General features: G+C 44.1%; 1 long non-coding RNA gene across 3 annotated transcripts in view; it reads left to right on the top strand.

Moving 5' to 3' along the window:
- Positions 1–662: 662 nt before the first annotated feature.
- Positions 663–14,101, top strand: part of LOC141572200 (uncharacterized) — a 37,057-nt gene continuing 23,618 nt past the window's right edge. For all 3 annotated transcript variants that reach the window (XR_016018722.1, XR_012497425.2, XR_012497424.2), the window contains exon 1: positions 663–974. This is a non-coding gene — a long non-coding RNA (uncharacterized LOC141572200). The remainder of the gene's footprint in view (positions 975–14,101) is intronic.

The following is a 14,101-nucleotide window of genomic DNA, read 5'->3' as shown; positions in this document are numbered from 1 at the left end:
AACAGGGAGGTGAGGGTTGGGTTTGAGAGCAAGTGGGCTAAAGGCTGACGTATGGGTGGAGTCCCGCAGGGTCTCTTCTTATAAGGACACGAATTCCACCATGACAGCCCCACCCTCAGGACCTCAGCCAACCCAAGTTATCTCCCAAAGGCCCTACCTCCAACTAACATCACATTGGGGGTTAGGATTTCAACATATAAGTTTTGTGGGGACACAATGTTCAGCTTATAACATAGATATTATTTGTCTTATTTAATGCTGCTTTGCAGATTGGGAAACTGAGACTAGGAGACGTAGAGTAGCTTTCCCCAAATCCTAGCTTATGAAAGTGTGATTCAAATCCAGGTCTAGCTGCCTCTAATGCTGTACTATTAACTATTACAGCCGATTGCTTCCCAGTGCGTCTGCATAAGGAGCCGGTAATCAGATATATACTTGATGTGCTAACACAATTCAGACAAATTCCTATGACTTGAATTAGCTTGGGGGAAATGGCCTGTGCTAATAAAATCATAATCTGATTGATGGGGTACTTTAAAATAGAGAACTAACATCTGTATATCTGTTTACAGTTCACAAAGAGCTCGCCTACCCATTATCTCATTTCCTCATTTGATCTTCGCAATATTCTTATCAGGATAGAAGGACAGATCTAGAAAGAAACTAAAGGTCAGAGAGAGCAGGTGAATTGCTACAAGTCACACAGCTAGGAAGTGACAGAGGGAAGGGGCACTTAAACCCAGACCTCCCGATGCTCTCCATCACACCAGGTAGAACTGCAATGCTCTTTAGAGATCAACCCGAGTGGCAAAGGCCCATTGCATGGGAACGGCTACTACTATTGTTAGATGTTCTGTGTGTGGTCAGATTCATTTACTGGCTTTTCAGATAAGGGATCTGAGGACTTGCCAGTGTACGGTGCTGCCTCTTTGAAGTTACCTACTTCAAGGGACTCTCTGTTAGCCAGAAAAGGGGTAAGTATGGTGGGTGAGAAGGGTTTGCAGTGAGCCCGTCTATCTGAGGCACTTACTTGGTGGCAGCTGGCTCCACTGATATTTCAGTGATCCTGTCTGTGTAAAAATAGATTCCTCTGAAGCACTTGAAAGCATTTTGTTCTCTTAAAATAGGTTAAAAAACATGCCTCGCTTTTGTTTAGCACTCCTAATTTGCTTAGCAAGACCCCTTTCTTTTTAGATTCTAGGGTCTGCAGCAGACAGTGAATTTAAAAGTCTTTAAAATGTATTGGGAAAACTGAGGAATTGTGAAGTTCAAACGTCTTGTTGGGCCATAGATTATTTGATTAACTGATATGTTAGTTATTTGTACAACAGCAACAACAAAATAAGAATGGACTTTTTCTCTGTGCATGTCACTGTATGGGGCAGTTTTAGGAAAGATGGATTAACGAAAAAAGGGAGTTTTGTCCTCAAAAAGAGTACCATCTGACATAGAGGATTAGACATGTGTACCACTTCTTGTATCTCAAAATTAACGGTGATAATGTAATGAAAGACATATCACGGGTGATAGCGGTAATTGAAGGCGTGCCTTTGGCAGTGGTCATCTATCTTGACTTAGAACTAAAATAGTGTGGTTTTAAAACATAAAAAATAAATGAAGGCTCTGGTGACAAGCTCTAGTCCAGACCATCTCGGGCCTTTGTCCTTATCCATCTGGCTGGCGGGAAGTTTCCTAAATCAAGTATTGGAGACCTCCTCCCTTAAGGAAAACAAATACAGAGCCTCCCAGGTCTGAAGGAGAATTCTGGGCCTCCTCCTGCTGGATGCCCTGTGTTTCTGTTTCACTGAGAGATTCATTCTTTTGAGGCCACAGCAGGTGGTTGGTTAGGAAGGGGTTGGACCCTGGCCTTCTTGGTCAATGTTATGCACTGAATGTTTGTGTCCCCCCAAAAGTCGTATGTTGAAGCCCTAACCCCCAGTGTGACTGTATTTGGAGGTGGTGCCTCTAAGGTTAAATGAGATCATAAGGGTAGAACTCTGATCCCATAGATTCGTATCTTTATAAGAAGAAGCACCAGAGAACTCACACTCTCTCACACACATACACACAGAGAAAAAGCCATGTGAGGACATAGTGAGAAGCTAGGCAGAGAGATCTCCCCAGCAAGCTAATGGGTTGGCATTCTAATCTTAAATAGTTCTAGCTTCTAGAACTGTGAGAAAATACATTTTTATTGTTTAAGTCATCCAGCCTATGGCATTTTGTTACAGAAGGCCAAGAGGACAGTTTGGGAGGAGAGCTCACCTGCAGTGTATGAGGTGTGCTTTGTGGGAATTAAGGCATCGGTCTGAGTGCGCTACACGGGCCTGGTAATTTGACCAGCCTGGGTCAAAGTGGGGATGGGACTCGAACGAGACCTGGAGCATGGGGTACAGACATAGGGGAAGCAAACCAGGCTGAATGAGTGTTTTTAGGGTCAGCTTGAGGGAGGCATTAATTTCAAGGTTCTTTGTGGTGGGGGTCAGTGTCAGAGCTAAGGATCAGGGGAATCCCTGAGCACAACCAGGGGGTGTGGTGGGATGGGGACCTGACTGAGCAGTGCTCTCCTGGCTTCTTTCTGCTGGGAACTGCATCTTCCTCCCTCCTTCTAGCAGGTGCCCTCTTCCTCGCTGAGCAACCTCTACCTCCTCTCTTCTCTTTGATCTAAACTAAGTGACTTGCCTCTCTCCCTCCTCTTACAATCTTACTGGCCCCCTTAAAACACAAACACATACAAATGCAAACATATGTATATGCAAGTCTTCTTAGTGAAAAATTATTAGTCTTCAGTTAGATTTTGTGCAGTAGTGTTAACTTACAAAATTTTGTGGAAAAGTTATGCTATCACCAGGGATTGATCTATCTATCTATCTATCTATCTATCTATCTATCTATCTATCTATCTATCTATCTATCTATCTATCTATCTATCATCTATCTATCTATCTATCTATCATCTATCTTTCTATCATCTATCTATCAATCTCTCACCCTTGTTTTAGAGGGTTGTGATGGATAGACTCTAAGGCAGCCCATGATCTGATATTCATGTCTTAGTACAAGCCCTTGCCCTTGAGTGTTGGCAGGACCATGACTTACTTCTAACCAATGGAATGTGGCAAACATAATGGACATAACTGATTATGGGCAGGTGATTACATAAGAGTGTAGTGTCTGTCTTGCTAGAGTCTCTCTCTCTTTCTCTCTCTCCCTTGCTCCCTCCCTCCTTTGGTTGCTGACTTTGAAAAAAAGAAGCTGCCATGAAACCTACAGATTCAAGGAAATAAATCCTATGAACAACCTGAGGGAGGAGTTGGGAAGCAAATCTTTCCCCCAGTCAAGAACCACAGCACTGCCCGTCACCTTAATTGCAGTCTTAGGGGACCCTAAGCAAAGGATCCAACTAAGCTGTGCTGGACTCCTGGCCCACAGAAACTGTACAGTAATAAACCTGTGCTGTTTTAAGCCACTGTGCTTTTGATAATTTGTCCGACAGCACAGAAAACTAATACAGAGATTCCTAGAAAGAAAGAGAAACAAAAACACCGAAGTGACAAGAGAAATAACAGATATACTTCCATACTGGCAATGTTTTATATCTATTGTCAAGCATTTACTAGCAAACTGGCACCCACCCCTCTCTTTCCTCAAGTTTTTGTGAGGGCTTTATCAACATCCATCCATCTATTTATTCATTCAATGAACATTGATGATGTATCCATCACCGTAAGGGTTTCTGCCACAATTGGGTTTACAGTCCTGCCAGGTGCTTCCACATATATGCAAACAATTCCGTGACACGGCACATCAGCGAAGTGTCCTGAGAGCAGTAGAATGCGTGTGTATACAGCGTCTGTTCTTTCTGGTCATTTGCTCATTGAGCTTACTTAGGTTCTGTTGGAGAACATATGCAATACATTAAAATTATAAAAATAATTGTACAATCACCTTTATGATAAAGGGTATAAAAGAAAAGTACAGGGTTATCTGAAAGCATTTAGTGGGGCAGTTATACTAATGAGAGGCATCAGGGAAGGTTTTCTGCAGAAAGTAGCACATAAACTGAGTCGTGACACATAAGTAAGAAGCTTGCCAACAGCAGGTGAGGGAAGAGTGGGTTGTGGTGTGAGATGCTGTCAGAGGAAATGGCATGTCAAAGAGTATGAGACAAAAGAGAGAATTTGGTGTTTTCTAACGAACTGAGCAGAGACCAGTATGGCCAGAGCATGGCAGAATAGTGCGGCAAGTGGGTGAGGAGGTTGGCAGTTGCAAGCCCTGGTGAAATCATCTGTGACTTTATCTTTATGTGGAGAACTTTTAGGTGTGTGGCTAAAGGATCATTTTATGTCTCCATCAGGGTATTAGATTTCTGGCAGAGTGTGAGGGAGAGCACAGAAAAGGGTAAACTGACTTCATTGCTGTGGGAATTAGGACAGAAGACAGACTCCTTAGGTACCGTATTTCCCCAAAAATAAGACCTAGCCGGATAATCAGCTCTAATGCATCATTTGGAGCAAAAATTAATATAAGACCCGGTCTTATTTTACTATGATATAAGACCTGGTCTTACATCCTATCCTATCCTATCCTATCCTATCCTATCCTATCCTATCCTATCCTATCCTATCCTATCCTATCCTATCCTATCCTATCCTATCCTATCCTATCCTACTGGGTCTTACATTAATTTTTGCTCCAAAAGACATATTAGCGCTGATTGTCCGGCTAGGTCTTATTTTCGGGGAAACAGGGTAGGTGGCAAATAAGTGCAGCTCACATGGAGAGAAGTGGGAAATTATAGAACCCAGGCCCGTGGGAGAAATTGAGGGAGGGAAAGAGCTATCGTTCACCGTTGAGAGAGACACCACTAACCTCTCAGGCATCCAGCAAGTAGCACTGCAGGGAGCCTTTGACTGAGGCATTTTGGTAGGTTTTGTGTTTTACGAGAAATAGAGTAGACTCTATAACCATTTCATGCACCTGGAGTTGCACAGCCAAGTATAGTATAACAGAGACACTTTCCAAACTTGAAGGCTAGAGACCTGGGTGTCCTGGCTCCCCCAACAAGCAGTGTGACCTTGGGCCAGTCATTTAACCAGTTTGGTCCCAGTTGACTCACTGGGTATAGGAGTCGATGAGCTCAAAGACCTGTTCACATCTTCATAGGCCATCATGCCAGTGGCTGGCAATCTCATGGAGAGTGGTCTGAGAGAGAGTATATGACAGGGTGAATGACAACCTGGGAAGGAAGAGCTGAGGCTGTAGGCATGAGAAAGAATTCAGTCTGGCTAGTGTAGGGAAGGCAGGGCACTGGCATCCCACAGGATCTGGGACTCTACACTATGCTTCTATGACCACTGTAGCTTACATAATAAAAGACGCTATATTTGTTTGTCTTGTTTTTTTGGTTGTTTTCAGTTTTATATACCACATATCAGTGAAATCATATGTTCTCTAAACAAATGAAGGAACAAAACTCATAGACATAGACAGTAGTTTAGGGGTTAACAGAGGGGAAGGGGGCCCTAGAAGAAGGTAAACGGGGTCTAATATATGGTGATGGAAAGAGAACTGACTCTGAGTGGGGAACCCACAATGTGAGATACAGATAATGTATTACAGAATTGTACACCTGAAATCTATTTAACTTTACTAACAATTGTAAACTTTAATTAAAACAAACTTTAATTAAAAAAAAAAGATGCTGTAAAGACAAATGCCCTAAAGATTCATAAACCACTGTTGTTTTCTTTCATCTGTCAATCTGACCAAGTCTTCAGATGCATTATTGTTATTCTCATGAATTATTTTATTTTATTTTATTTATTTATTTATTTTTTTAATAGTGTAGCAGTCCTAATTAGCTTTAGGTCTGATTTTCTTCCTTTAGGGACCAATCTGATGGCACCTGCATGCATAGTGAGGGTGGGATAAAGGAACAAACTCTGTGAGCTCACAGCTTGGGAAAAGGGTGGCCTGATCAGGGAAGGGGTGAGGCTGGGAGAGGAAAGAAGACAGCCCAGCCAATAAACCTGCTCTGGCTGTTGCTTCCACATTGGCACCCAGTGACCCAGCCATGAATAATGCTGTTGGCCTGGAAAGACCATCCCCTACTTGAGTCTGGACCATTTCCCTAGACTTGCATCAGCCTTGTTATTTATCTGATTCTTTGTTTCCTGGATGATTTTGGCTGGGAGAACTTCTTCAAGAATTGATGTGCCAATCCAATTATAATGCATAAGGCCAGCAACTCCTGAATGCTCTTGATTTTCCTACCTTGCAGATGGAATCAGGCCTGTCTGACCTTGGTGACCTCAGTGCCAAACACGTTGGGATGTGCTACAGGAAAGTGGACTGTTGCATTTTTTTTAGGATTCGACTTTCTTTTTTTTTTTTCCCCTTCAATTTCAGAGAAAGATCTTCCAAAGTTCCAGGCCAAAGAGCAAGATACAGTATTCAATGTGCCTCTCATTAGCTGTATGTTCTTGGCCAAGCTCTATAACCTATCTAATTTCAGTTTCCTCCCCAGTGAAGTGGAGCTAATCATACCTACCACATGGGAGGGGAACGAGAAATAGATAAGATAATGCAAGTTTGGGGACCAAATGGCTACATGTCACTAGCAGTTTAAATCCAGGATAGCCAAAATCAGCGCTGAAGATCTGTGTGGCAGGAAGGAAGAGGGAAGAATAGGGCAACATAACAGAACTTCAATTAGGACAAAGTAATTTGTCCTACTTGCATAATTAAAGATGCTGTAATTTAATGGGTCTAGAATACACATTTTAGAGTCAGACCTATTTCTATGTGGACAGTACTCTCTTCTCTGAGCCTCAGTTTGCTCGTCTGCAAAATTGGAATAAAAATAGTATTTGCTTCATTGAGTTGTCTTGAGAATTAAATGAGATAATGCATTGTGGCAGAGACTTGCTAGATACGCAACAATTCTGTTTCCTCTCCTTCTGGGGTCATCAATAGACTACATTTCTCAGCCTCGTTTTACCTAGGTGAAGCTGTGAGACTAAGCTCTTGTCAGTGGAATGTAGATGGAAGTGATACATGCTACATAGGCTAAGCCTCACCCCTAAAACTTTCTGGTGATCTTTTGCACACATTCTCTCCTCATCTGCTGGGTGAATACAGAGGATTCAGGGCTCAAGGAAGGCGGAGCTTCTCTGTGGAAGGAACCTTGGTGTCTGAATGACGGGGCATATCACTCCTCTCTCTGCTCCGGCCGACCTGTAGTGGATCATGGGTTGAGCTACTGAGATTTTTAGAGATTTTTCTTAAAATGTTTGTTCTGATTTATTCATTCTCATAAAGCACATAGTAATTCCTTAATAAATATTAGCTATTATTATTAGTAGTAGTAGTATTTTCTCCCTGGCTGGAATGGATGAATGGACAAGTTCCAAGCCCACCATCCTTACACAAGACTTAATACTACAAGTGCATTTTTGTTCTCTCCCCTCCCCAGAAGATTGACTCCTAAATCTCTGGATTCCGCCCCTCCCCCCAATGAAATTAAATGATTCATTCCTTCATTCATGTCTCCAGTCAATAAGCATTCACCTGCATGCCTAACCTGTACAGTTTGATTAGGTGCTAGGAAATGCAGAGATGACAGCGCCATCTTCATGGATTCTTCAATTTCATACAGAGAGACTCACACACAACCCAGCGCATTAGCATGCAGAGTAAAATGTGCCTTAACTCCCGCCTAATCATAGTAAGCTGTGGCTTATGACACTTGACTTTGTAAGAAATCAATAATATCCCTTCAGAATTCAAGCCAGGTAGGTCTATGGAAAAGTTTTGCCATTTTCCTGGGAGCTTTCCCCTTGACTTTACAGTAAGCTCAGGGAAAGAGAAGGGAGGAAGGTAAAACAGGAACTCTTGTTTCATTGAAAAGCAAATGTGGGTTTGTGTGGGGCTGCTGGGCAGTGTCTTGAGGCTTTCCCAGCCCCTCCCTTCCGCTCTCTCCCCCGTCCCCAGAATTGGGCCCCTGTGCGCCATTGGATGCCTGCTCCTTCCTCACTGTGCTCCTGTGTCCTGCTTTCCAAGGCAGGCTCAACAATTGTGACAGTCTAGTGCTGGTTCTGTTCAACTTTGCCACCTCCCCTTCCTGGAGCTCAGCTTTCATATTTGTAAAATAGGCTGCTAGACTGGAACTCAGTTATCAAATACGCAGCATTCTCTTCCAGCCATGACAAACCACACTGATAGATCAAGGCACTCATTTTTGCTGAGCCTGTACCCACACAAGCCATCATCACAAACGTCCTCAGTACAGACTTCCAGGCAGCTCTGTGGATCAATCATTGTTGGCCCAAGAGCCAGATGATCTCCAGGCATCTTTGGTAACAATAATAATTATCTCTTACCCCTTAAACTTATTTTTAAAGCTCTTTTAAATACATATAATCTGATAAGACTCTTAAGGGTGGCATTATGTCTGTTATTTTTGTACCCTTCCTTCACCGTGCTTGGCTCTCAAGGAGAGTTGAACAAATATTTGAGGCTCGAGAAGGATGCCCCCACTCCTGCTTCCCTCTTTCGATCTTTGCTTCTGCTCCCCTACCAATAGATTCTTTCTCCTTCACAGGTACCAGTCTTGTTAGCACTGCCTGTTTGACCTGAATGGTATGACCTCCTAAGTTCATCTAGTCCATCCTTCTGCTCCCTAATAGGTGACTTTCAGTCATTCCAGCGCTGCCAAGTGCTGAGTCTGTTGGAGAAGCACAGCTGTCAGGGCCAAGAGTCCTTTCTCGAAATGCCTGCTGGTAAAACCAATGCAAGATCTTTGGATTCCAAATCCTGACCTTGGATTTTTCCTTCTGAATATATCGTTAGGTCTGACTAGGGGCCAGCCCAGCTCAGAGGCAAGGCTTTGTAACTATGCCTTTATATTCATTATTATTTTTAGGGCAGATCTGTTTCTCATTGACTGGGGCTTGTTGGGCCCCTCCCTTGCCTTGTCATGGTCAGGGCAGTCCACTTGGCAGCTCTCCAAGGACCATGCTTGCCTGGAGGTGCTGTCGCCTGCCTCTCCTGACTGGTGGGGACAGGCCTGAGCTAAGGACGCCTTTGTTCTTTCACAGTAGGTTGCTTTTTCTTGGGCTTGGATGGCTCAGCAAAAGTTATTTGATGCTCTGCAGGGTCGGAGCCCTGAGCTGCACAGTTTATGTTGGAAACTGTGTACATTGTTCTGGGTTAATCTCACGGTGCCTGCATTTCTCCTTTTTGTCTGACAGGGTGAATGGTATGGCATGGGAGTGGGGTGGGGAAGGGGTCATGCACAAGTCAAGACAGTCTGCGCTGTATCATGCCGGGCTTGTTCCCAGCCCCACGGGAGAGGGAGCCAGTGAGGGTGTTGGTGAGACAACTGTTTATAATAGATTCAATCCTTAAAACTGTAAAGCCACCCTCAAGCACAGGCAGGGGAAGGGGAAAAGAGGGAGACACAATACAAGGAAAACAAATAGATCGGGGAGATAGGAAAGAAGGTAAAAAATGGGAGATAATGTTTCTTCAATAAATCTCTCCTAGATGACTTCAGCCATATCATTTGAGGTTCTATGGAATCTATTACACACACCAAATAATTCCCCTTACATTGTACACAGGTTTGTGATCTAAATGCTGCTCTAGGCTTGCTTTCCCTTCAGAGATTGTCCTACTCTTTGGCCTGAATTCTACTCCATAGCAAATGACCAAAGGCATTTTGTTGTGTTGTCTGCATCTCCCCCCTTACATCCTTAGGCTTCTCAATGTCTCCACTCCAGAGACTGCGGCCTCACCTCTCCCACATCATCTACCTCAAAGCTGCAGATTTCTTTGGGGGGTGGAAGAAAACCCACCTATGACAAAAGTCTCACAAATGCATAAATTTCACTAAGAGTTGGGGGATAATAGTGTTATCCAATTATAACTTCTGGCCGCCATCTTGCCATTAGTTTTCTTTTTGCGTTGCCACCTTTCTCATAGGTCTACGCTCTCCCTTTTCTCACATTTGCCTCAGTGTGAAGCTGTCTTTTGACTCTCTCTTTTCCCCTCTGACACTATTTGACAGTGAGTATTTCCTCAGTTAGTTCTCTGGAAAATAAGTTTCCTTATATTTGGATAGTACTTTACAGTTTACACGGTGTTTTCACCAGCCTCAGTAAAAAGAAATTTTCACAATAATCCCTATGAAACTCAGATATTAATTTAGTACCTGATAGAACTGGGCCTTACATCTAGGTTATGTGACCTCGTGCTCAGTGTCCATGTACCTCTCAGGAAGAACCAGGGACTTTTGTAGAGGGAGGGAGGAGAAGAAGGATCTCTGAGGGTGGAGTAGAGGATGAAACGATGTGAGGAGGTAGAGACCAGGGCTCTGCTCAGTGCAAATCTCACAGGAAACGTCCTGGGTCAAGTCAGCCATGTTTTTCTTTCTCAGGCTCCTCCAGGATTTGCCTTTTCACTTTCATTTTCTCATTCACTGACTGTAGTTTCTGACCACAGTTACTCTTCATTTATTCATCTGTTCCCTCATTCCTTCACTCACTCTTTACTCAACATTTCTTGGTATCTACAACATTCTGGGCAGTGGTGCTTCTCTTTCCTCAGCTTTCTGTGGAGGTACGTGCACCCCTGCACAGCCAAAGGGCCGATGTTCCTGTCCTGGGAGCCAGAGACAGCCTCTTAGAGAACTCTAGCAACAGCTGAACCTCGCCATTTTTACTGATACCCTCCGGCAAAGACTAAGTCCACATGTTTTTCTATTAATAAACATACGATTGAGGAAAGACATTTTTTCATTCCAGAGAAACACTCCAAAGCCCTCGATCTTCCAAGAACTTCTCCCATGGGAGCTGGATGTAGTGGTGACACAGCTGGTCCACTCGCCCCTTCTTTATGTGCTTTCTACACATTTACTGTGTTCCCTGGTTTTCCTTCCACCTCACTAGTTGTAGCTTCTCAGGCTCCTGTGAGGTTTTCTCCTCTTCATGCTGGAGACGCCAAGGCTCAGTCCTTTGTCTTCCCTTCCCTAACTACACTCACTCCCTTAGTGATCTCATCCAATCTCGTGCCTTTAAATACCACCTCTATGCCAACACCCCCCACATTTATTTCTCCACACCAAATCCAGGCTGGTGTAACCAACGTTGCCACTTTGATATTTAATAGATACACTAAGCTTAATAGTTCAACAGAAACTCCTAACCTTTCTTCACAAACCTGCTTTGCCTATAGCTCTCGCCACTCCAGTTGATGGCAACTCCACTTTTCCAGCTGCTCAGGCCAACAACCTTGGAGCCATCCTGGACACCTCTCTTTCTCTAATTCACATCTAATCCACTGGTTGGACATTAATCTAATCCAGAATCTCCCACTTCTCATAACTCCACTGCTAGTATCATTTCCCAGGTCACCATTATCCCTCCTCAGTTTGTTACAACACTTTCTAACTGGTTTCCCTGGCTCTCTTCCCTGTGCCCCCTACAATATATTCTCAGCACAGCTGCCAGAGGGATCACTTTAAAACATAAGTTGAATCATGGGACATCCCTCTTCCCCTTAATGGCAAACCTTAATGGCATTCCTTGGTACTCAGAGTCAAAGTCAAAGTCTACAATGGTGTAGTAAATTGATTACATAAATGGCTGCAATTCTCTACCCCTCCCTGTATCTGCCTCCTTTGCAAAGCAACACTAACAGGTCCTCCTAGCAAGAGGTGGAGTCTATTTCCCCACCCCTTGAATCTGGGCTGGCGCTGTAATTTGCTGTGGCAGAATGCAGTGTAAAGGAAAGTGTGCCACCTCTGAGCCGGGACTTTTCTTGGAACCCTGCAGTGCCCATGTAAACAAGCACAGGCTAGACCGCCGTATAGTAAGAGATATGTGGTCTTGTCCCCTTCTTGCCCCAGCTGGCAGCCAGTCAACGGTAGACCTGGGAATGAGGCTGTCGTAGAACAGCCAGCCTTGGGCCTCGCTACACCTGACCCTCAATGAGCAAGTCCAGCTGCAATGAGCTCAGCCTGGCAAAGATCATCAGAGCCCAGCTGAACTATGGACTCGGGAGCAGTAAAAGAAGCTTATTGATCTAAACCACTGGGTTTTGTGGTTGTTTTTTATGCCCCATTTTTGTGGCAATAAAAACCGATACAAATGACTTATAAGGCCCTCTGTGATCCACAACTTCCCTTATGTCTCTGATTTCATCTTCTACTACTTTCTGGAAGCCTTGTTCACCAGGCTCTAGCCACAGTGACCTTGTTTTTCCTGGACTACACCAAGTAGGGTCCAGCCTCAGGGCCTTTGCACTTGCTATTTTCTCTGTCTGAAATACTTTGTTCCACATATCTCCATGCCTACTCCCATTGTTTCTTCTGAAACATGCTTAAATAACACTTCTGCAAGGGTGATATTCCAAAGGTTTATGTAAACACTGTGGCTTTAGGACTGACCAACCAGAATAGTAAAGGGCACAGAGCAGAATCAGGGTCCTGGTTGAAGCTAGGAATTCATCTTTTAATTGCTGTATTGTGGAGAATGTTCCAAAAGAGGGGCCAGGACAGACAGTTTGGTAGAGAAGTCAACAGTAGAGGGGCTCCAGGCTGTGCCTTTTAAACAATTATTAAGGACATATTTGAACATTTAACAGAGAGAACATCTCTGATTATCAAGAAGATGTTCTTCCACCACCCTGTCTGCCATCTCCTTACCTTGTTTTAATTGATATTTGTCCAGGCACTTGTATGACCATCCGATCTGCAATGTATATTGTTTATGGACTTGTTTATTCTATGTTTATTTTTCTCCTCCCTCAAGAACAGTGCCATCCAATAGAAGTTTCTGCAATGATGGAAATGTTCTCTTTCTAAGCTGTCCAATAACAGTAGCCATGTGGCTATCAAGCACACTGCTATATTCTCGGTCCTCAGAACAGAATCTGGCCTACAGGCCTTGCTGAATGAATGAATGAATGAATGAATGGGCAAACAAATGAATATGGCAGTTGGGGAGAGCAGTAGATTATAAGAGGAGGTGTCTACACAAAATGTTTTAAGGCCCGTTGGAAATTGTGGCCATGCTGGGGGATGGTTTGGGGACATAGAAGATGAGCGTCTCACCGACTCTCCATCTCAACCTCTTAATTAGGCAGGATGTGCCAAGTAGGGGAAGATGTCTTCTTTGCATTTTTTTTTTTTTTTTACCCTCCCCACATCAGTTGGCAAATAGGCTGAGCAGAATAAAAGGTGTTTTTTGGCCTGTCCCTGTGGAATGTCAATGGGAGAAAGAGGGACCCTGTGACACTGAGGCCCCAGGGTGAGCCGTGGTCTTTAGCGGTTCCTTGCTAGAACTCCGATGCTGCAGGATGACTCCCCTACTACAACAGAGAGAGCTGGCACTTGGGAACTGTCCTTCCCTGGCTCTCTGGAACTGAGAAGATCAGTGGGGACAGGTACCTCCACCCAACCCTCCAGCAGTGTCAGTGACCCCAGTGACCTAGTGAGCCAGCCCCAGGCACACCCATAGTACCTGAGTCCCAGCCACTAGTGTCTGCATACCCAGCCCTGTGACCAATACTAGCTAATATCACACCCTTACTGCACTGTCCATTCTGGTTTGCTTGTGACAGTCCTGGTTATACCTGTTGCTCCAACACCTGGTCACTCTCAAAAATGTCCAGATAAATTATAGAAGATGATAAATGATATGGTCATCCTACATCTAGTGAGATTTTACTATTCATCAGGCATTGTTCTAAGCATTTCACACATGTTTCCTTTTACATTTACACCTTGTAGCTCATGGGGCAAATATTACCTCCACTCACCCTAGAGCCCGAGATGTTGAAGGATTGGTCTCTGTTCTGGGAAGCAACACGTTTAGACCTTGGCAGTGACAGAGTAAATAAGTGCGAGGAGCTTCATTCCTGGGCCTTTCAGGAATGTAACGTGCACTGAGTACCTCCTCCCTCCACTTGAGTGTTTCCATTGGAGAGGACGCCCTGCCAGGGAAGTCTTTCCCATGGCAGATAATTGCTTCTCTCTCAAGCAATCAGTAGCATGGCAGTTGCCAGGGCACCATGTCTGCTCTTGTGGGACCATTTC

This window comes from Rhinolophus sinicus, chromosome 14 (genome assembly GCF_057876585.1).
Source record: "Rhinolophus sinicus isolate RSI-liver-muscle chromosome 14, RSI-T2T, whole genome shotgun sequence".
Taxonomy (NCBI): Eukaryota; Metazoa; Chordata; class Mammalia; order Chiroptera; family Rhinolophidae; genus Rhinolophus; species Rhinolophus sinicus.
The sequence above is the reverse complement of the archived record's forward strand: the minus strand, read 5'-3'. Positions and strand labels throughout refer to the sequence as shown.